General features: G+C 45.4%; 1 protein-coding gene across 5 annotated transcripts in view; it reads left to right on the forward strand.

The window, feature by feature from the left end:
• LOC140393873 (neuron navigator 1-like) overlaps positions 1–23,373 on the forward strand; it is a 970,643-nt gene that overhangs the window by 21,878 nt on the left and 925,392 nt on the right. Inside the window, exon 2 of one of the 5 annotated variants that reach the window (XM_072480425.1) lies at positions 21,600–21,664. The exons of the other annotated variants lie outside the window; for them this stretch is intronic. The gene's annotated coding sequence lies outside the window, so the exon portion shown is untranslated. The remainder of the gene's footprint in view (positions 1–21,599; positions 21,665–23,373) is intronic. 5 annotated transcript variants of the gene reach the window in all.

The raw sequence follows: 23,373 nt of genomic DNA on the forward strand, positions 1-23,373 counted from the left end.
CAGTTGAAATATTAGAAGCTTGGCCTTCTGCAGTATTGAAAAGGAAAATGACAATCCCTAAAAGTTCCTTTATCATAAATGTCAATTTCTGAGACCAAGGACAACTATCCGCTCATGAATATTCATGTGCACATGCAGGAAGCTTTCAAGTTCTTTAAATAGGAGACATTAGCCTTGGAATCATGCCATGCAGTAATAGTGGGTGAACATTCTGCGCAAAGAGGAATTGCAGATGAATACTACCTTAATCGAGGGATCAGTAGGGCAATGCTTCCACTAAAATTCACACAACGTGAATGCAGTTAAGCAATTCTTCTGATCACACTGTTGGCCCCTTTAAATATATCAAATCCCATTTGCAATTGTTAAGAATGTTGAAAATATACAACACATTTGCACAATTCAGAATTATTTCCCCTCATTTTTGTACTAGTTTTTTCCAAAACTTTAGATTTCAAAAAATGACAGTAAGAATAGATACCTATTTTAAAACCAGTACTTTGAATATTTTTCAGTGGAGAATGTGACTGCATAGCTGTCACGTGTACCAGACCAAAACACAATCAATTAACTTTTTTAAACATTTATTCCTTCACGGTTGTGGATATCGCTTTCTAGGCCAGCATTTTTATTGCCTATCCCTAATTGCCCTTGAGAAGGCAGTGGTGAGCAACTTTCTTAAACCCCTGTGGTCTAAGAGAACCCACACTGCTGTTAGAAAAGGAGTTCCTGGACTTTTACCCAGCAACAGTGAAGAGACAATGATATATTTCCAATTAAGTCAGGATGCCGTGTGGCTTGGAAGAAACTTGCAGTTGCCAGTATTCCCATGCTTTCCTTGTCCTTCTAGATGGCAGAGATGGTAAGTTTGGAAGGTGCTGTCAAAGGAGCCTTTTTGAATTGCTGCTGTGCATCTTGTAGATGACACTCATTTCTGCCACTGTGCATTGGTGGTGGAGAGAGTGAATGTCTAAGTTAACGGATTGGGTGCCATTCAAGTGGTCGACTTTGTCCTGGATGGTGGTGAGCTGCACTTGTCAAAGTATGTTTCCTGACTTGTGCCTTGTAGATGGCTGACAGCTTTGGGAGGTCAGGGGGTGATTCCTGCAGAATTTCCAGCCTTTGATTTGATCTTGTAGGCACAGTATTTATATGGCTGGTACAGCTCAGTTTCTGATCAATGGTAACCCCACCAGAATGTTGTTCGAAGGAGATTCAACAATGGCAGTTCCATTGAATGTCAAGGGGAAATGGTTTGGTTTTCTCTCGTTGGAGATGGTCATTGCCTGGCACTCGTGTGGTGCGAATGTTACATGCCACTTGTCAGCCCAAGCCAGTATATTGTCCAGGTCTTGCTGCATATGGACACGGATGGTTTCACTACTTGAGGAGTCGCGAATGGTGCTGAACATTATGCAGTCATCAGTGAACATCTTACTTCTTTCCTTATGATGGAGGGAAGGTCTTTGACGAAGCAGCTGAAGATGGTTGGACCTAAGATAATACCCTGAAAAATTCCTGCAGTAATGTCTTGGGACTGAGATAAGACCTCCTACAACTTCCTTTGTGCTAGGTATGGCTCCAACCCAACTTGATCAGTTAATGTTGAGATAAATCTGTCATAAGAGACTGGTGGAATAGGTCATGTCTGGAACAGAGTTCGAACATGGGAGTTGTTGACCAAAGTTATTTGCATTACAAGAGGAATGTAGTTTAGGTATCCAACTCTGGAAGAGGAAAGAAGTGGAGATTCCAGATTTTAAAACATGTAAGATTTTTGCGTTGATGGTATGGCAGGAAGGCTGTTTGCATTTCTGATTGAAAACTTATCATTAAGACAATGATAATTTAACCAATCTCTGATTTGTGCTGCTTGTTTGATTTTGAATGCAAAACATTTGGAATCACATGGGCTTTTAAGTGCAGATCAAAAGTCACAAGAAGGTTGGAAGAAGGTGGAAGGCAGCGTGCATATGTGGGATAAGATGGGTTTAAAAAAAATATGAATAGGAGTAGGTCGTTCGACCCCTCGAACCTGCTCCTCCATTCAACAGGATCATGGCTGATCCAACATTCCTATAGAACCATACAACTCCTTCAGTGCAGAGGGAGGCCATTCGGCCCATCGAGTCTGCACCAACCCTCTGAAAGAGCACCCCACCTAGGCCCACTCCCCCGCCCTATCCCCTTAAACCCGTGCCCGTGACACTAGTAAACCTGCACATCTTTGGACATTCAAAGGGAAATTTAGCACGGCCATTTCACCTAATATGTGTGAGGAAACCGGAACACCCAGAGGAAACCCACGCAGATGCAAACTGCACACAGTCACCGAATGCCGGAATTAAACCTGGGTCCCCGGCGCTATGAGGCAGGTTGGCGAGAGTAGAACAAATAGGTGTAGGAAGGAGGGGCTGAAAAGTCAAAATGCACCAGTTCTGGGGATGAATAGTTGAGCTCTGAAGAAACACTAAATTACTTGGCTAATGCAGACCTTTGTTCTAACCACTGCAAATTTACTACCATGTTAGGACTGCAGGTAGAAGTATCAGCCAGTAAATTCTTTTTAATCAGTTCTTCTGGAGAGCGATGGAAATTTACAGTACAGAAGAAGACTCGATTGGAAATAATCCCAGAATCTGAATTTGCTTCTCATAAGTGTACTTTCCCATCCCTGTGGAATATAGATTGCATGCATTCTGTCAATAATTTCTTCAAGTACTGGGTGCACGAATTGCAAGCAGTAATTTAATTAGAAGTTATCTGACACTGACGATAGATACATTTCTCATTTCTTTGACTGGAGATCTGTTGAAGATTTGTAAATCGCTCCATTTAACTTAATGGAAGCAGTCAGGTGCAGAAAAATTGAATGGCATCCCATTAGGATATCAATTAGGATGTGAAAACACAATTACTCTACTTTTTAGTGTGGCTAGCTGGATAATTGTTCAAAATTGCTTCTAAAGTTCCTTCACTTTGCAGGTATTTGGAGGAGGAAACAAAAGGAAGAGACCTAGGATATGACCCATACACTGAAATCATACTTTCCTAAGCAGCTACCTCCAGGCTGCATATTAGTGTCGATCCCTGGTAATATTACCTGAAATTAGATTTACCCTATTGCGATGTCACATAGAATGGCTTTCAATTTTCATATGGATGGTGAATTCCTGCACAAACGGCTCAATTTATATGAATGCAGACAACGCACAGAAAATTATGAATAACTTGCTAACAATTTCCTGAAATGTTCAGATAACCATTATGGTTTCCTTCTGCTAGCATGCAATTGTAACATTTGCCTAAAATCACTACTTCCAGCAGTTCTCAAGCATCACAGCTCATGGGACCCGGGTTCAATTCCGGCCTCGGATGACTGTCTGTGTGGGGTTTGCACTTTCTCCCCGTGTCTGCGTGGGTTTCCTCCGGATGCTCCGGTTTCCTCCCACAGTACAAAGATGTGCAGGTTAGGTGGATTGGCCATGCTAAATTGCCCCTTAGTGTCCAAAAGGTTAGGTGGGGTTACTGGGTTACGGGGATAGGGTGGAGGCGTGGGCTTAAGTAGGGTGCTCTTTCCAAGGGCTGGTGAAGACTCGTTGGGTCGAATGGCCTCCTTCTGCACTGTAAATTCTATGATTCTATAACAATGGAAGGACTGAGTAACATAGTACAGACATGGCTATTATAACTTTAGTTTGATTGCTGCGTAACCGAAAGCCATTTTCTTGTAACTGTTTTAAAAATTCATCCAACTACTTAGTGAATTTCCTTCAGGTGGTGGTACAGCTATTTCAACGAGAATACAGATGCAATTGAAATGATACGTTTAAGGTTTTTCTTGGAATATAGTAATCTGTATAGATCTTAATTTAATATTCAATTTGCCGTAATAACATATGAGGACTTGCTTTCTGATGGTTTCCGTTGATAAGTTAAAATTGTGATATTCTTTATCACCAAGAATGAGCAGATTTTGAATAAGTAATAACTACAATTGGTGTCATTCCATTTATATACATCCCAATATGCTGTCAGAAGAGCCCTCAACGAGTTGAGGTAGTGCTCCATGTGTTTTGTGCTTTCTACTGCTGAGAGCAAATAAGAAATTGTTCCCAAGCATTAAGAACATAAGAACTAGGAGCAGGAGTAGGCCATCTGGCCCCTCGAGCCTGCTCCACCATTCAATGAGATCATGCTGATCTTTTGTGGACTCAGCTCCACTTTCCTACCCGAACACCATAACCTTTAATCCTTTTATTCTTCATAAAACTATCTATCTTTATCTTAAAAACATTGAATGAAGGAGCCTCAACTGTTTCACTGGGCAAGGAATTCCATACATTCACAACCCTTTGGATGAAGAAATTCCTCCTAAACTCAGTCCTAAATCTACTTCACCTTATTTTGAGGCTATGCCCCCTAGTTCTGCTTTCACCCGCCAGTGAAACAACCTGCCCGCTTCTCTCCTATCTAATCCCTTCATAATTTTATATGTTTCTATACGATCCCCCCGCATCTTCTAAATTCCAACGAGTACAGTTCCAGTCTACTCAACCTCTCCTCATAATCCAACTCCTTCAGCTCTGGGATTAACCTAGGGAATTTCCTCTGCACACCCTCCAGTGTCAGTATGTCCTTTCTCAGGTAAGGAGACCAAAACGGAACACAATACTCCAGGTGTGGCCTCACTAACACATGATACAATTGCAACATAATCCCCCTAGTCTTAAACTCCATCCCTCTAGCAATGAAGGACGAAACTCCATTTGCCTTTTTAATCACCTGTTGCACCTGTAAACCAACTTTTTGCGACTCATGCACGAGCACACCCAGGTCTCTCTGCACAGCAGCATGTTTTAATATTTTATCATTTAAATAATAATCCCTTTTGCTGTTGTTCCTACCAAAATGGATAACCTCACATTTGTCAACATTGTATTCCATCTGCCAGACCCTAGCCCACTCACTTAACCTATCCAAATCCCTCTGCAGTATCCCTCTTCCGATAACCTCTGCACTTTTTGCTTTACCACTCATCTTAGTGTCGTCTGCAAACTTGGACACATTGCACTTGGTCCCCAACTCCAAATCATCTATGTAAATTGTGAACAATTGTGGGCCCAACACTGATCCCTGAGGGACACCACTAGCTACTGATTGCCAACCACAAAAACACCCATTAATCCCCACTCTTTGCTTTCTATGAATTAACCAATCCTCTAACCATGCTACTACTTTACCCTTAATGCCATGCATCTTATGCAGCAACCTTTTGTGTGACACCTTGTCAAACGTTTTCTGCAAATCCAGATATACCACATCCATTGGCTCCCCGTTATCTAATGTCCTCAAAAAATTCCACTAAATTAGTTAGGCACGACCTGTCCTTTATGAACCCACGCTGCGTCTGCCCAATGGGACAATTTCCATCCAGATGCCTCGCTATTTCTTCCTTGATGATAGATTCCAGCATCTTCCTTACTACCGAAGTTAAGCTAACTGGCCTATAATCACCCGCTTTCTGCCTACCTCCTTTTTTAAACAGTGGTGTCACATTTGCTAATTTCCAATCCGCCGGGACCACCCCAGAGTCTAATGAATTTTGGTAAATTATCATTAGTGCATTTGCAATTTACCTAGCCATCTCTTTTATCACTCTGGGATGCATTCCATCAGGGCCAGGAGACTTGTCTACCTTTAGCCCATTAGCTTGCCCATCATTACCTCCTTAGTGATAACAATCATCTCAAGGTCCTCACCTGTCATAGCCTCATTTCCATCAGTCACGGGCATGTTATTTGTGTCTTCCACTGTGAAGACCGACCCAAAAAAACTGTTCAGTTCCTCAGCCATTTCCTCATCTCCCATTATTAAATCTCCCTTCTCATCCTCTAAAGGACCAATATTGACCTTAGCCACTCTTTTTTGTTTTATATATTTGTAGAAACTTTTACTATCTGTTTTTATATTCTGAGCAAGTTTACTGTCATCATTTATCTCACCCTTTATAGCTTTTTTTAGTAACTTTCTGTTGCCCCCTGAAGATTTCCCACTCCTCTAGTCTCCCACTAATTTTTACCACTTTGTATGCTTTAAGAAAATTATAGTTCTGGATTTCTCCTAAGAAAGCTATCATTTCTTTATTGAGTCTGAGTTCATGAGAAAATACATAAGAATTACAACACAGAAACATACCACCTTGGGGTCAGTCCCATGTGCACAGAAAAAGCATGGCAACAGCTCTTAGCTTGAACCTTTACTGTATGTATATACATAGTTCTTGTTGATAATAAATACATACAGTTAACTACTTAAGACTATGCAGACTTCATTAAGACCTACAGAATGGTATCCAAAACCCGAGAACAAGATCTACTTCTGGTTTACAGAAGCTAGGAGGGCTAGATGATCAAATTGGCAGGTTTCATGGTCTGCAGTGGGTGCCTAGGGTCTGTCCTACTCCAATCCCTGAATATCTACAAGCAATAGGAGAAGCTAAAGAATTACAGAAGGCAAGACTTAGGAAGATATTAACCTGATTAGAGAGATTCAGACGTCAAGTTGCTGGAAAGATAGGCAAGAATTTGGGAGGAGACAACACATTCAAGCCTTGTGGCAAAGGAAAGATTACGTGCTCAGAAATATTTGCGTTTATGAAACAGTGGAGAGGAGGGCTATGTTAAGGTGATAAAATTGTAGAGCGTTAAGTGGACATTGAAACATGTTATTGAAATTTGCTAAGACTGAAGATGCCAGATATTAAATGCTAAAGGATAAAATTGAAAGGAAAACAAACTTGAGGTTCACAGTGAGTTTGAAGACAAGTAGGCAAACAATCCAGTGCTAATCCGCTCGTGTAATGTTCCTCAGTCGGAGTTATTGCTACATAAAATGTTTGGGAGGATGTTGATCTTTTTCCATTCCACAGCAGTATCATCTCCATAGCTCAGCATTGTGGTATGCCTGGGAGGCAGTGAAAAAATTGCAGGTCACAACTCACCATGACTGTCCACACACACTAATCCTATCAACTAGTTCACTCTGTCTCAAATACTAACTGAACATTATGTATATGAGTTGGACAATTATAAATTAAGTCTTTGAAGGGGGTGTCCTGTTTCTTGTAGAGAGACGTAATTCTGTTGTCTAAGATGCTTCCACAGGAACCACAGTAATGGGTACCTCTTCTTGCACAGCCGATTCATCACTATTTACTTCCATGGAGACATCTGTTATGTCGATAACAGGTCGAGCAGATACTTTGGTGTTTACGGATTCAAAAACATTTCTTGATGGCAACACTGACTGCTGGAGCATCTCTTATCCTCAAGTTGTCAACGTGTTCACCAACGATCCGTCCCTCCATGTCTACTTGGTATGAAAGGGATCCAGTCTCAGAGTCAATAATTACAGGAATCCACCTTGATCCAATAGTGTAATTTCTCACGTACATGGTTTCATTTACTAAAAATGATCATGCTGTTGTACTATGTGAATCATGGTTTGCTTTCTGATTACTTTAGCTAGCTTCTAATCTCCCGGCAATTTTGGAAACTCTGGGCTCAGTCTCGTTCTTTGACGATGCTTCATTCGTAGTTTTGCAGTTGGAACTCCCGTTGTTGAATGTGGAGTGATACAATAGGTAAGGAGGAATTGAATTGTGAGATTTTGGTCTTTAAGCTTCCTCTTTAGGCCAGACTTGAAAGTTTGGAAATTTCTCTCAGCTGGTCCATTTGATGCTGGATGGTAAGGCACAGTTCTAATATGATTAATAACGTTGAGAGCGGTGAAGTTTGAAACTCAGCACTTGCGCATACAGTTCCATTGTCTAATTCCATGATTTAAAGTAATCTGTGAATTGAACAGCATTAGCGTAATCTTTCAATGGTACCATGCTTTGTAAGTGACTTCAACTTAAAAATGTTCATGCATTTAAAGTGTGCATCGATCACGAACAAAAACATTATGCCCGGGAATGGGCCAACATTATCAATATCGATTTGTACCCATGGCCGGCCAGGCCATTTCCAAGGGTGCAATGAGTCTGTAGCAGGTAACATTTGTTGCAATTGGCATTGTTGCCAGTTCTTGACTAGCTTCTCGATATCAGCATCAATACCAAGCCACTACACATAACTCCTGGCAAGCATCTTCATCTTAAGGATGCCAGGATGAGCACTGTGTAATTCAGTTAGGAGCAGCTCTCTGCCTGGTACAGGAATGACTAGTCTTGCTCCCCAGATAATGATGCCATCCTGACAATTCAATTCTTTCTACGGGTAAAAAAATTAATTTCCTCGGAAACTGGCTCATTTATCCATCCTATAAGTATGGTGTCTCCTACTTTGGACAAAAGTGGATCTCAATTGATCCAGTTCCTGATCTGCTTCGCCGAAACTGGCAATGTGTATACAATAATAATAATCTTTATTATCACAAGTAGGCTTACATTAATACTGCAATGAAGTTACTGTGGAAAGCCCCTAGTCACCACATTCCGGCACCTGTTCGAGTACACGGAGGGAGAATTTAGAATGTCCAAATTACCGAACAACACGTCTTTTGGGACTTGTGGGAGAAAACCGGAGCACCCGGAGGAAACCCACGCAGACACAGGGAGAATGTGCAGACTCCGTACAGACAGTGACCCAAGTCAGGAATCGAACTTTGGACCCTCGTGCTGTGAAGCAACAGTGCTAACGACTGTGCTACTGTGCCGCCCATAAATTTAATGGCATGATACGTTTTTGCAAGGATAGGTGGCCATCATTCACTATGTGTGTTCCAGGTTGGTGCTTGAAAGTATAGGCGGACAGAATTAATGGCTATTGATGAATTTTTGATTGCCGAGGCAATCAGTGGGATAGCCTTGTCTTCTTTCAAGAGACCCAAGAGCCCAAGAGTGGTTTGTGGTCAGAAACGTTGGTAATGTGTCTACCATGTGAGTACTTGTGGAATTTCTTGAGGCCAAAGACTAATGTTCGTCCTTCCTTCTCGATTTGTGAATCTCCCTTTTCAGCCTCTTGAGAGGTTTCTTGGCACATATCCTATCAGCTTTTCAGACCTGTCTCCCATCTGATGGGACAACACCACACCTATACCATATGGAGAGGTGTTGCAGGTCAATATCAGTTCTTCAGATGAGTCGAAGTATACGAACAGCTTTGAGGAATGCAGAAATTGCTTTACTCTGTTGAAGGCTTCCCCCTCGGGAGCCTTCCAAGACCAACAATGGTGTTTCTTTTGCAGAATATGGAAGGGGGCCATTACCGTCGGTTTGGTAAAAAACGTCCATGGTAACTTACCATCCCCAAAAACGATTTCAGTTCAACTATGTTTGTGGGGCAGACACATGCTTTATCATCTTGACCTTGTCTTCCATCGGGTGTAATCCTTGTGCATCTACATGGTGCCCCAGGTAGGTCACCTCAGTGGTTGAAAGGTGCACTTCTCTTGCTTGAGACGAATTCCAGCCTCCTGAAATTTCTTTAACACCACCTCTAAGTCGGCTGGATGCTGGGTCTTTGTCAATCCAGCTATAAGGTGTCATTATCAAGGTATACTACAGCCCACGGCAGCCCCTGTAGCAGACTCTCCATTGTTGTTTGGATTATTGCACATGCCGAAGACACACCAAAAAGCGGGCGTGTGTACTGGAATAAGTGTGTATTTATTGTGACATTCCCCTGGGAAGTGTCATCTAATTTGAGTTGCAGGTACATGTGACTCATACCCAACTTTATGTAAGGTTGACCTTCTGTCATCTTTGCATACAGCTCTTCAATTCTCAGGATTGGATTTTTATACAGCTTGATGGCCTGGTGCGGATGGTCTTGTCCGGTTTCAATACAGGGATTATAGGTACTGCCCATCCCGAGGACTGAACTGGCTGGATAATGCCTAGTTAAATAATAAAGATTATTATTCTAGTTATTCTGACCTGTTTAACTCAATGTCCACTTTCATAAGGCAGGTGGTACTGATCTTACCCCAAAGAATCGGGGAGTCACTTCTGGGTATAATCTTAGCCTGTAACCCTTTGATTTTGCCTAATTCATCATGGAAGATGCTCTTGTATTTTGTGATCAGTTTGGGCTGTCCCCTTTACTGCACTTGAAAATTCTTGTCCCAATTCACCTTGATTGCTTCAAGCCAATTATGGACGAGAAGGCTTGGTCCTTCACCCGTCACTATTATCACAAGGAGCTGTGTAAACTGTTGTCCATATCTTCCAGGTACCATTGTGATGCAGTTTATTTTATTGCTTCTCCTGTTTAAGTCTTCAACTTGGCAGAAGTGCTCAGTGGTTAGCACTGCTGCCTCACGGCGCCGAGAACCCAGGTTCGATCCCAGCCCCGGATCACTGTCCGTGTGGAGTTTATACATTCTCCCCCACAACCCAAAAGATGTGCAGGGTAGGTGGATTGGCCATACTAAAATTGGCCCTTAATGGGGAAAGAAAAGAAGTGCTCTTTAAGTTCAATGGTTGAACTCCCTCTTAGGTATTGTTTTTTAAAATCTTTATTGTCACACGTAGGCTTACATTAACACTGCAATGACGTTATCGTGAAAAGCCCCTAGTCGCCACATTTCGATGCCTGTTAGGGCACCTGGAGGAAACCCATGTAGACACTGGGAGAACGTGCAGACTCCACACAGATAGTGATCCAAGCCGGGAATCAAACCTGGGACTCTGGAGCTGTAAAGCAACAGTGCTAACCTCTATGCTACCGTGCTGCCCAAGCTCATCACATTGGCTGATGCCTCTGTATCCATTTCCATCTTAAGAGGCTTCCCATTTACCTGGACAATTACAGTAATAGGGTCTATCATGCCTGTTTTTAAATTAAACAGAGAGTTTAACAATGTAAGTTTCACTTGGGGCTCTCAGCCTCAAACTAAATTTGCAATTGACCCTTCACTAATTTCACAAACTCACTGAATGATTTGGAGTTGGGCCCGCTTGGGGCTAAGAGACTGTGAAGAAGGTTATGCCTTGAGTTCCACAAACACTTAGGAGAATTGCTTTTCTTTTTCCTTCCTCCCCAATTTTCTTTGCTTGGAAACAATACCCAAGGCTCTCGGTGTAGTGTGTCCAGTCCTCCGTGGAGGAGAAAAACGGGTCCATTCACCAAAAAGAGTCATTCCAATGAGTAATTTTCTTTTTCTGACTTCAATTAAAACAGGATACTCTCAGGTGTCAGGCTAGAGGCGGTGCACCATTACAGACTTCATTAGTGTTATAACCTGCCTACTTACGATTGGCTGGGGACTAATGACTATCCCACAATCCTATGGGAGTATGAACTTCCCCAATGAGGGGGGGCGGAGAAATTCCTAGTATAAATAAGCTGGCCAGTTCAGGAACCAGCAGGAAGGAGAAGGTAGCAAGGGAAGTTACTGCTACTGTTATGTATATATTGTGAAAGTAAATAAACGTTATTATTTTGTATCCTTAAAACTCGTGCTGGATTCTTCGTGGCCCTTACAAAAATTAGTATACACAAAAGATATTTATTAATAAGAATTGTACAGCAACTCAAAATGTCTCTGCCTAGGAACCTTTCTCACCATGCAGTGACTCCATACTCTTGAGTCCCGATTGGTCATAGAGGCCAGGTGACCCTTACTCTCCTATGTTGGGCGCGATTCTCCTTCCCTCACCAGGTCGGAGAATCGCCGGGGGCGGGCGTGAATCCCGCCCCCGCCGTGTCCCGAATTCTCCGCCACCAGAGATTCGGCGGGGGTGGGAATCGTGCCGCACCAGTCGGCGGGGGCGGGAATCGCGCCGCGCCGGTCGGCGGGCCCACCCCCGGCAATTCTCCGGCCCGCGATGGGCCGAAGTCCTACCGCTGTCAACCCTCTCCCGCCGGCGTGGATTAAACCACCTTTTGAACGGCGGGACAAGGCGGCGCGGGCGATTTCCAGGGTCCTGTGGGGACGCGGGCGATCTGGCCCCAGGGGGTGCCCCCACGGTGGCCTGGCCCACGATCGGGGCCCATCGATCCGCGGGCGGGCCTGTGCCGTGATGGCACTCTTTTTCTTCTGCCTTCACCATGGTCTTCACTCTGGCGGAGGCGGAAGCGATCCCCTCCCCTGCGCATGCGCGGGGATGAAGTCAGCAGCCGCTGACGCTCCCGCGCATGCATCGCCCGGCGAAGACCTTTCGGTGCCGGCTGGCGTGGCGCCAAAGGCCTTTCCCGCCAGCTGGCGGAGCGGAAACCACTCTGGCGCGGGCCTAGCCCCTCAAGGTGAGGGCTTGGCCCCTAAAGGTGCGGAGACTTCCGCACCTTTGGGGCGGCCCGATGCCGGAGTGGTTCCCGCCACTCCATTATGCCGGAACCCCCCACCCCGCCGGGTAGGGGAGAATCCCGCCTGTTGTCTTTAAAGGGACAACTGCCACACAGACCTTGAGTAATAAAGGTAGCAAAACTGTTTAAAGGGAGGCCAGAAACCTATTGGAAAGTTTCCATTGTGAAGGGCACTTGCTCATGTAGGTTTGAGCTCTAAATTATTTAGTAACCTATTGAAGCGGAACAAATGTATTTATTGCTTTCAGTCATCGGGTCCTTGTAAAATGCCAGCACAATATAGCATTGATATTTATGAAGAGTTCTTATGCCACAATTGAGTCACAAAACCTCTTAAAATGGGAAGACCTGGGAGTAAATAATGGCGCACTGAAAAAAAACAGTATGCGAGTTATTTAAACATTTATGAGTAGATTAGTTTAAATATTGGATGATAAGTAGTTTAAATGTTTAAAGTTTACACCAGATTGTTAACTTCAAATTGTCCTACGTTATCATATCATTGCGAATATTGTATAAACCCATTTCAATTTACTTGTGTTTATTTGGTAACTCACTCAGGATCACATACATTTTTAGTCAGTGGATCTGCAGCCAAAGTAATTGAGGACTCCTGCAAGGTGAAATGGGTGAAAAAAAGCAGGGGCTGGTTTAGCACACTGGGCTAAATCACTGGCTTTAAAGCAGGCCAGCAGCACGGTTCAATTCCTGTACCAGCCTCCCCGAACAGGTGCCGGAATGTGGCGACTAGGGGCTTTTCACAGTAACTTCATTGAAGCCTACTTGTGACAATAAGTGATTTTCATTTCATTCAAATTGGATTCGAAAGTGCTTGTTAGTGCCCTTAGAGCTTCAAAATGATATCCGCAAGGTGTGTGCACACATTTGGGGAAAATCCTTCAGGATGCTATTGCAATGCAGGCATTTGTGCATATGCAATGAACGTCCATGGGAAGTATGCAGAGCAGGCAGCTCAGGACAACAGTCAGTGTACAATGCTGATTTACACTATTTGTGGCATTTTGAAAGTCAACGCGCCAGCAGGCATACTCTTTTAACCTCATATTGCTAAACAAATGTTCAGCAGCAGGGAATACACCCCACCAAGATATTTAATGGAATGATCAACTAGTCACTAGTTGTAGATTCGTTTTTTTTCTGGCTATTGCGACGATTCTAAATGTGTTTGGTTTTTTGTATAATTGTTTCAAGTTGCAAAAGTCTGCAGGGAGTGATACTGGAGGTGGTGAAGGGGTTTGGCTGAATTCAAGGCTTTTGCACAAGCCAGTTGGTCCTACATGTACTACTGGACATTCCCTTGGAATACAGCGTTGATATGAAGAATGAACAGAGAGTACACAGAGCTTGACAATTTGGTGGAATGGGCGGACACTTGGTAGATTAAATTTAATGTAAAGAAGTGTGAGATGATACGGTTTGAGAGGAAAAATGTGGAGTGACAAGATAAAATGAAGGATACAATTCTAAAGGGGGTGAGGGAGCACAGAGACTGAGGGATCTGGTGTACATGTGTATATATAATTGATGGATGCAGGGAACATTAAGAAAGGACATATAGGCTGGGATCCTCCGACCCGGCGTCGGGTCGGAGAATCCCCGGGGGGACGCGAGAATCATACCCCGACGCCCCGATGCCGGCTTCCCCATTCTCCGGTGCCGATTCTCGGGCGCCTGCGGGATTCCCGCCGCGCCGGTCGGGGGCCGTTGACAGCGCCCCCCCCCCCCCCCCCGGCGATTCTCCGGGCCCCGATGGGCCGAATGGCCGACGAGTTTGGCTGAGTCCCGCCGGCGTTGGTTACTCAGGTCTCTCAGGGCGGGACCTGGAAGGTGTGTGTGCGGGGGCCGTCCTGGGGGGGGGGGGGTCCAATCCGGGGGGGGGGCACCCACGGTGGCCTGGCCCGCGATCGGGGCATAGCGATCGGCGGGCGGGCTGGTTCCGTGGGGGGCTATTTTACTCCGCGCCCAGCCCCTGTAGGGGGCCTGGCCCGCGATCGGGGCATAGCGATCGGCGGGCGGGCTGGTTCCGTGGGGGGCTATTTTACTCCGCGCCCAGCCCCTGTAGGGCTCCGCCATATTGCTCGGGGGCCGGCGCGGAGAAGGGAACCCCCGCATTTGCGTGGAAATACGCCGGCCGTAGCGCGCATGCGCGTAAATATGCCACCCGTTCCCGCGGGTCGTTCCGCACTGGCTGGAGCTGCGGGGACCACTAAGGCGCCAACCTAGCCCCCTGGGATGGGAGCATTCCCCATGATCGGGGACGTTGGCATCGGAGTGGTTGGCGCCGGGTTTCACGCTGGCGTGGGGACATAGCCCCATTATTAGAGAATCCGGCCCATAGGATCCTGCGATTTCCAAATAGTAGCATCGAGGACAAAAGCATATAAGTTAACATGGATCTTTTATATAACACTAGTTTGGCTTCAACTGGATACCAGACGTTTGGAAGAATGTGAGGACTTTAGAGAGGATGCAGAAAAATATTTCTGAGAATGGCTCCAGGGGTGAGGGGCTTCAGTTATGTGGATAGATTGGAGAAGCTGGGGTTGTTCTCCTTAGAGAATAGAAAGCTGAATTTTGCAGCGATGAAAGGAGATCCGTCGCTGGGGAGAATAGCGAGGAGGGGGTACTCCACTTCAGTGGGTGTCAGGACACTGGGCCACATTCTGTCAACTAAGTGGCTGCTGATGAGACTGCCACCCTTATTAAGGCTGGTGCCCACCTACAGGAGCTGCCAGTTCAATCAGGTAATCGACTGTTTAGCAACCTGAGCAGCACCAATGGTAGCAGTGGCAACTGCTGGGACAGCACCTGGAGAATAAGGGCGCATTGATGGCTGCACTCCAGGAGGTGTAAGTCGTGTGAGGCAGAGCCAGGACCTGGTAGGCAACCCCCTCCCGCTCACTGGTAACCCGGTTATGGGGGCATGGATCTCGATCGACACACAGCGGCCTTGCCACAGGGCAGCCATTACTGGTAGTTGGCCCCTGGCAAAGGCACTGGCAAAATACCTATGTGTGGCAAATATTAGATTTGTGAAAAAATCTTGTTAACAAGAGTTAAAGGAGGTTAACTGGAAAATTCCAGTCAACCTTCAGTTTCCCCTATAATTTGACTGCCTGTAAGTGGGCACCGAGTCTCAGTCCGCTGGGCTGGGAAGGGCATGCTCTCGGCAGGTCTACATTTTCCCTGCCTGGCTGGGTGTGGCTGCAATCACAGGCTGCCCTGTAAAGGGGAACTCCCCTTCCCCAACACACAGTAATGACCTGGATGCAGAAACCATTTTTAATTAACCACTTCAAGTTTTAAAAACATTGGTGAGATGGTGTCTCCATGTTCAAGCACCCTCCCAGTTACTTACTATCCATTGCAGGCTGTTGCATCTGCCAAGCTCACCAAGCCTCCTTTAGCAGCACTTTCCAAACCGTGACCTCTACACCTAGAAGGACAAGGACAGCAGGTGCACAGGAACACTGCCATCTTCCAAGTTCCCCTCAAAACCACACAGCACCTTGGCCTGGAACTAAAGATTCTGGAACTCCCGCCTTAACAGCACTGTGGGTGTACCTATACCACATGCACTGCAGCACTTCAAGAAGGTGGTTTAGCACCACTTGCTCAAGGGAAATTCGGGATTGACAATAAATGCTGGCCTAGCCAGGGATGCCCACATCCTTGAAAGAATAAATAAAAGAAAAGCTGGAGGCCTCTGATTGGACCCCTGCCTTCACGGGCCTGCTTGCTGTAATGAGATGTATAATCTAAGGAGAGTAAAGGGTTAACAAGGTGATGTTCATGTATCTCACCACTAGATGGCATCGCTGAGTAGTTTTATAAAAGGCTGTGTCTCAAAGCATTCTGGGAGAAGCTTATGGAAAAGGATGTGTGAGGTTGAGTTAGAGTGTTGGTTGTATTAGAGAGACATAATAGATTACAGTAACATAGATTCAATGCTGTTATTTTGTTAGCTGTTACTTAATAGAGTGTGCGAACCATTTAAGGTAGTGTAAAATAAACTAGCTTTGTTTTAAATATATAGCTTGTTGTTCTTTGTAAACACTACAACATTTAGCTATCTTGGAGAACAATACAAGGAACATCAAATTGCCACTTCTAATTGGACATGGCACCTGGCTCAAAATCTATTGAAGGGTGTCTCTGTGAAAATCCAAGAATTACTGTTTTCCTCAGGGGATAGATTTGGGACTAAAAAAAAGTCCCAAATCCCATTTCCCACCCGTTGAGGGAAAATCCAGCGCCAAATGGCAGTTCTGTGTCTTCATCATTATTCTTGTTGGTATTCCTCCACTGGCTGGCCACGTTGCACCTCTTGGGTATCTGAAAGGTAAAGGCACAAGGGTAAGACTGTGGTGCAGGCAGGGGTTGGGGAAGTAACAAAAGATGCTGACACCATCGTCAGCTTCTAAATCCAATGTGATTGTGGGATGAGGGTTTGTTCGATATGAGAAGATGGATTTAGGTATGAGGAAACCACCATCTTGGATGGCTTGTCTCCCACTGCAGGCCAGAGCCTCAGACGGGGTGTCCCACTGAAGGCCAGCACCATGCGGTACAGACATGAAATGAAATGAAAATTTGAAATTAAATGAAAATCGCTTATTGTCACAAGTAGGCTTCAAATAAAGTTACTGTGAAAAGTCCCTAGTCGCCACATTCTGGTGCCTGTTCGGGGAGGCTGGTACGGGAATTGAACCGTGCTGCTAGCCTGCCTTGGTCTGCTTTCAAAGCCAGCGATTTAGCCCAGTGCTAAACCAGCCATCTGTCTCCCTTTGGTTAACTGCCGCTTTCTATAGTTGTGTGCTACCTTGACTTGCAAGATAGAGGGCATTGTGTCAATGTATGTCACAAAATCTGTTTGCCTCATTTGGCTGTCATGGATGAATAGCTAACACCGTGAGATGTGGGTGCGAGGCTTATGTTTAATGTATGAGGGTGAGATGAAGTAATGAATGTTAGGTATGAGGCCTGATTGATATAGAGTTTTGATAGGTGAGTGATGGGCTTGAGGTGATTTGAGCAGCAGCCGTGGTAGGAATTACATTTAAAAATACTTTTGGTGGTTTTGATGCTCGTGCGAGGCCATTAAACATCTTGTGGCACTACATCCTCTTCCTCGGGCCTTGACCTCTGGAGTTGGTCTCCACAGCTATCTGCTCTCACTGCCTTTTGCTCAAATGTCTGGCCTCCTTTCCCACTCCTCCCCACTTTGTTCTTTCCACCTCCTCCACCAAAACTTTGAGCAGAGTATCCCAAAAACTCACTCACTCTCGCTGCTGTTTCATTCCTTACTCTTTCCCAGGTCAGATTCTCTTCTGCTACATCTTCATTTTAAGAGATGCAGGCTAACATTAAGCAGCACAGGCTAACTTTGAGGGTTGCCAGCAACTAGCAATGCATGCCGTCAATGGACAGGGAGGTTTAGCACTAGCTGGATGCAGAAATCATTCAAGTAAGCACGCAGCAAGAGGTTGTGCTTCCTACATCATAATCAACGGGACTAGTTAATTATGCATCACAATCCTCACGCTTGTTTCTGGGGACTGTCCAAATTCGCCCCCAGTGATTCTTATAGTACATTGAGAAAATTATGTTTGTAATCTTGCTGATCAACTAATTGCTTTCAGCTAATTTCAAGGTTATGAAAATGTATTGGATTTTGCCTCGGGACATACAGAGTGGAAAATCATGTCAGGAATTGAGACACCGATCTGATATACTTCCATTGACTTGAATGAGCGGCACGTTGGCACAGTGGTTAGTGCTGCTGCCTCAGAATGCCAGGGACCCGGGTTCAATTTCGGTCTTGGGTGACTGTCCTTGTGGAGTTTGCACATTCTCCCTCTGTCTGCGCTGGTTTCCTCCGGGTGCTCCGGTTTCCTCCCACAGTCCAAAGAGGTGCAGGTTAGTACTGCTACCTCACAGCGCCAGGGACCCGGGTTCAATTTTGATCTTGGGTGACTGTCCATGTAGAGTTTGATGTATTGGCTCGCTAAAATTGCCACTTAATGTCCAGGGATGTGCTTGCTAGGTGGGACAGAGGACCTGGGTGGAGTGCTCTTTTGGAGGGCCAACGCAGACTTGATGGGCCGAATGACTTCCTTCTGCACTGTAGGAATTCTATGATAATACAAGGAACTTCAGGCGGGCCCCATTGTAGGCATGCATTCTATCTGTCTAAGTTTCCTTCCATCCAAATGGTAGGTACCAAAATATGAATAAATCCGTTCATGCACAAGTTATTTTTTGTAAATAGAACATAGAACATAGAACATTACAGCACAGTACAGGCCCTTCGGCCCTCGATGTTGCGCCGACCTGCGAAACCACTCTAAAGCCCATCTACACTATTCCCTTATCGTCCATATGTCTATCCAATGACCATTTGAATGCCCTTAGTGTTGGCGAGTCCACTACTGTTGCAGGCAGGGCATTCCACGCCCTTACTACTCTCTGAGTAAAGAACCTACCTCTGACATCTGTCCTATATCTATCTCCCCTCAATTTAAAGCTATGTCCCCTCGTGCTAGACATCACCATCCGAGGAAAAAGGCTCTCACTGTCAACCCTATCCAATCCTCTGATCAACTTGTATGCCTCAATTAAGTCACCTCTTAACCTTCTTCTCTCTAACGAAAACAGCCTCAAGTCCTTCAGCCTTTCCTCATAAGATCTTCCCTCCATACCAGGCAACATTCTGGTAAATCTCCTCTGCACCCTTTCCAATGCTTCCACATCCTTCCTATAATGCGGCGACCAGAATTGCACGCAATACTCCAAATGCAGCTGCACCAGAGTTTTGTACAGCTGCAACATGACCTCATGGCTCCGAAACTCAATCCCCCTACCAATAAAAGCTAACACACCGTACGCCTTCTTAACAACCCTCTCAACCTGGGTGGCAACTTTCAGGGATCTATGTACATGGACACCGAGATCTCTCTGCTCATCCACATTGCCAAGAATCTTACCATTAGCCTATTACTCTGTCTTCCAGTTATTCCTTCCAAAATGAATCACCTCACACTTTTCTGCATTAAACTCTATTTGCCACCTCTCAGCCCAGCGCTGCAGCTTATCTATGTCCCTCTGTAACTTGTAATATCCTTCCACACTGTCCACAACTCCACCGACTTTAGTGTCATCTGTAAATTTACTCACCCATCCTTCTACGCCCTCCTCCAGGTCATTTATAAAAATGACAAACAGCAGTGGCCCCAAAACAGATCCTTGTGGTACACCACTAGTAACTGGACTCCAGTCTGAACATTTCCCATCAACCACCACCCTTTGTCTTCTTCCAGCTAGCCAATTTCTGATCCAAACTGCTAAATCACCGTGAATCCCATGCCTCTGTATTTTCTGCAGTAGCCTACCGTGGGGAACCTTATCAAACGCTTTACTGAAATCCATATACACCACATCAATTGCTTTACCCTCATCCACCTGTTTGGTCACCTTCTCAAAGAACTCAATAAGGTTTGTGAGGCACGACCTAGAGATAGTGTTGACTATCTCTAATCAAATTATTCCTTTCCAGGTGATTATACATCCTATCTCTTATAAACCTTTCCAAGATTTTGCCCACAACAGAAGTAAGGCTCACTGGTCTATAGTTACCGGGGTTGTCTCTACTCCCCTTCTTGAAAAAAGGGACAACATTTGCTATCCTCCAGTCTTCTGGCACTATTCCTGTAGACAAAGATGACTTAAAGATCAAAGCCAAAGGCTCAGCAATCTCCTCCCTAGCTTCCCAGAGAATCCTAGGATAAATCCCATCTGGCCCAGGGGACTTATCTATTTTCACACTTTCCAGAATTGCTAACACGTCCGCCTTATGAACCTCAAGCCCTTCTACTCTAGTAGCCTGAACCTCAGTATTCTCCTCGACAACATTGTCTTTTTCCTGTGTGAATACTGACGAAAAATATTAATTTAGCACCTCTCCTATCTCCTCGGACTCCAAGCACAACTTCCCACTACTGTCCTTGACTGGCCCTACTCTTACCAAAGAGTTCTTTGCCAAAGACTTCTCATGTCCCCTCCTGGCTCTTCTTATCTCTCTCTTTAGGTCCTTCCTAGCTAACTTGTAACTCTCGAGCGCCCTAACTGAACCTTCATGTCTCATCTTTACATAAGCCTCCTTCTTCCTCTTGACAAGTGTTTCGACTGCTTTAGTGAACCACGGTTCCCTTGCTCAACCACTTCCTCCCTGTCTGACAGGTACATACTTATCAAGGACACGCAGTAGCTGTTCCTTGAACAAGCTCCACATTTCCATTGTGCCCATCCCCTGCAGTTTTCCTCTCCATCTGATGCATCCTAAGTCTTGCCTCATCGTATCATAATTGCCTTTCCCCCAGATATAATTCTTGCCCTGCGGTATATACCTATCCCTTTCCATCACTAAAGTAAACTTAATCGAATTGTGGTCACTATCACCAAAGTGCTCATCTACCTCCAAATCTAACACCTGTCCTGGTTCATTACCCAGTACCAAATCCAATATGGCCTCGCCTCTCATTGGCCTATCTACATACTGTGTCAGGAAACCCTCCTGCACACATTGGACCAAATCAGACACATCTAAAGTACTCAAACTATAGCGTTTCCAGTCAATATTTGGAAAGTTAAAGTCCCCCATAACAACTACCCTGTTGCTTTTGCTCCTATCCAGAATCATCTTTGCAATCCTTTCCTCTACATCTCTGGAACTTTTCGCAGGCCTGTAGAAAACCCCTAACAGGGTGACCTCTCCTTTCCTGTTTCTAACCTCAGCCCATACAACCGCAGTAGACGAGTCATCCAGCAGAGGGCAGTAGAGCAGAGATGCTGATTGGCTGTTGCGGGGGAAATTTTCATACGGCCGTGTGCTCACCCTAACTTGAAGGTGTGCCTCAGCAAGAAACCCTAGCTGTTCAAGTGAAGACAAGCATCCAGCAGAGGGAAGTAGAGCGGAGCTGCTGATTGGCTGTTGCGGGGGAAATTTGCATACATCTGTGTGCTCACCCTAACTTGAAGGTGGTTTGTGGAGGAGCTCTTGTCAAGTGACACTTAAACCTGAAACACTTCTTCAGTGTTTCCCTCCCTACCCCCTCCTCTAACCCAAAAAAAAACAACCATTGTAAAGATCAAGAGGAAGGCTCGAGGGCAGGTAGAAGTCAAAAGAAGTTGAACCGTGACATCACAGCCTGCAGGTAAGGGACTGGCTGGTGACTGGTAAGTAGTTTTTCTTTTCTTTTCCCTCAGGTGTTATCGTGCGGGGCGCAGAGGTTGCTGAGTGAGTGCATGCTGAGAAGGGGAGTGAATAACAGGTAAGCTCTTTCTTTCTTTTTCTTTTTTTATCAAGAGGGGATGGCAGGGAAAGCAGTGCAATGTTCCTCCTGCAGAATGTTTGAGGTGAGGGATGCCATCAGTGTCCTTGCTGATTTCATTTGTGGGAAGTGGACCCATCTCCAGCTCCTCAGAAACCGCGTTAGGGAACTGGAGCTGGAGCTGGATGAACTTCGGATCATTCGGGAGGCAGAGGTGGTCATAGATAGAAGCTTCAGGGATGTAGTTACTCTGAAGAATAAAGATAGATGGGTGACAGTGAGAGGGGCTGGGAGGAAGCAGTCAGTACAGGGATTCCCTGTGGTCGTTCCCCTTAGTAACAAGTATACCGCTTTGGATACTGTTGGGGGGGGGGGGGGGGACTTACCAGGGGTAAGCCATGGGGTACAGGTCTCTGGCACAGAGTCTGTCCCTGTTGCTCAGAAGGGAAGGGGGGGAGAGGAATAGAGCATTAGTCATTGGAGACTCCATAGTTAGGGGGATAGATCGGAGATTTTGTGGGAACGAGTGAGACCTGCGGTTGGTGTGTTGCCTCCCAGGTGCCAGGCTGCGTGATATCTCGGATCGTGTTTTCGGGATCCTTAAGGGGGAGGGGGAGCAACCCCAAGTCGTGGTCCACATAGGTACCAATGACATAGGTAGGAAAAGGGATAGGGATGTAAGGCAGGAATTCAGGGAGCTAGGGTGGAAACTTAGATCTAGGCCAAACAGAGTTATTATCTCTGGGTTGTTACCCACGCCCCGTGATAGCGAGACGAGGAATAGGGAGAGAGAGGAGTTGAACACGTGGCTACAGGGATGGTGCAGGAGGGAGGGTTTCAGATTTCTGGCTAATTGGGGCTCATTCTGAGGTCGGCGGGACCTCTAAATGGGATGGTCTACACCTGGACCAGAGGGGTACCAATATCATGGGGGGGAAATTTGCAAATGCTCTTCGGGAGGGTTTAAACTAGTTCAGCAGGGGCTTGGGAACCTGAATTGTAGCTCCAGTATACAGGAGGTTGAGAGTAGGGAGGTCATGAGTAAGGTTTCAAGGTTGCAGGAGTGTACAGGCAGGCAGGAAGGTGGTTTAAAGTGCGTCTTCTTCAATGCCAGGAGCATCCGGAATAAGGTGGGTGAACTTGCGGCATGGGTTGGTACCTGGGACTTCGATGTTGTGGCCATTTCGGAGACATGGATAGAGCTGGGACAGGAATGGTTGTTGCAGGTGCCGGGGTTTAGATATTTCAGTAAGCTCAGGGAAGGTGGTAAAAGAGGGGGAGGGGTGGCATTATTAGTCAAGGACAGTATTACGGTGGCAGAAAGGACGTTTGATGAGGATCATGTTATGAAATAGATCATGTTCAGTAATGCACAAAAGTTACAACTTTAGTTTTTACGAGAAACAATGAATTTTATAGATATTATTGTCTCGTTTGCATTTTGAAGCTATCAAGGTTTTTATCTCATTCGATAGATTTTATCCTGTCAACTGTTGTGTTATGCTGCTTCAGATAACACAGGCTGCTACTTGGTGCAGTCTTAACTAAAGGATGCTCCAGACTCTGAAATGAGTTCAACGTATTTATTAAACTATTAACACAGTTCTCAAATGAGTTCAACTCTCTGCTAATCTAACTGTAGTAACTCAGTCTAACTGTACATGCTTGCTCTAAGCCACGTGTTGAGGTGTGATGCCGCTGATCAACCC

This window comes from Scyliorhinus torazame, chromosome 17 (genome assembly GCF_047496885.1).
Source record: "Scyliorhinus torazame isolate Kashiwa2021f chromosome 17, sScyTor2.1, whole genome shotgun sequence".
Taxonomy (NCBI): domain Eukaryota; kingdom Metazoa; phylum Chordata; class Chondrichthyes; order Carcharhiniformes; family Scyliorhinidae; genus Scyliorhinus; species Scyliorhinus torazame.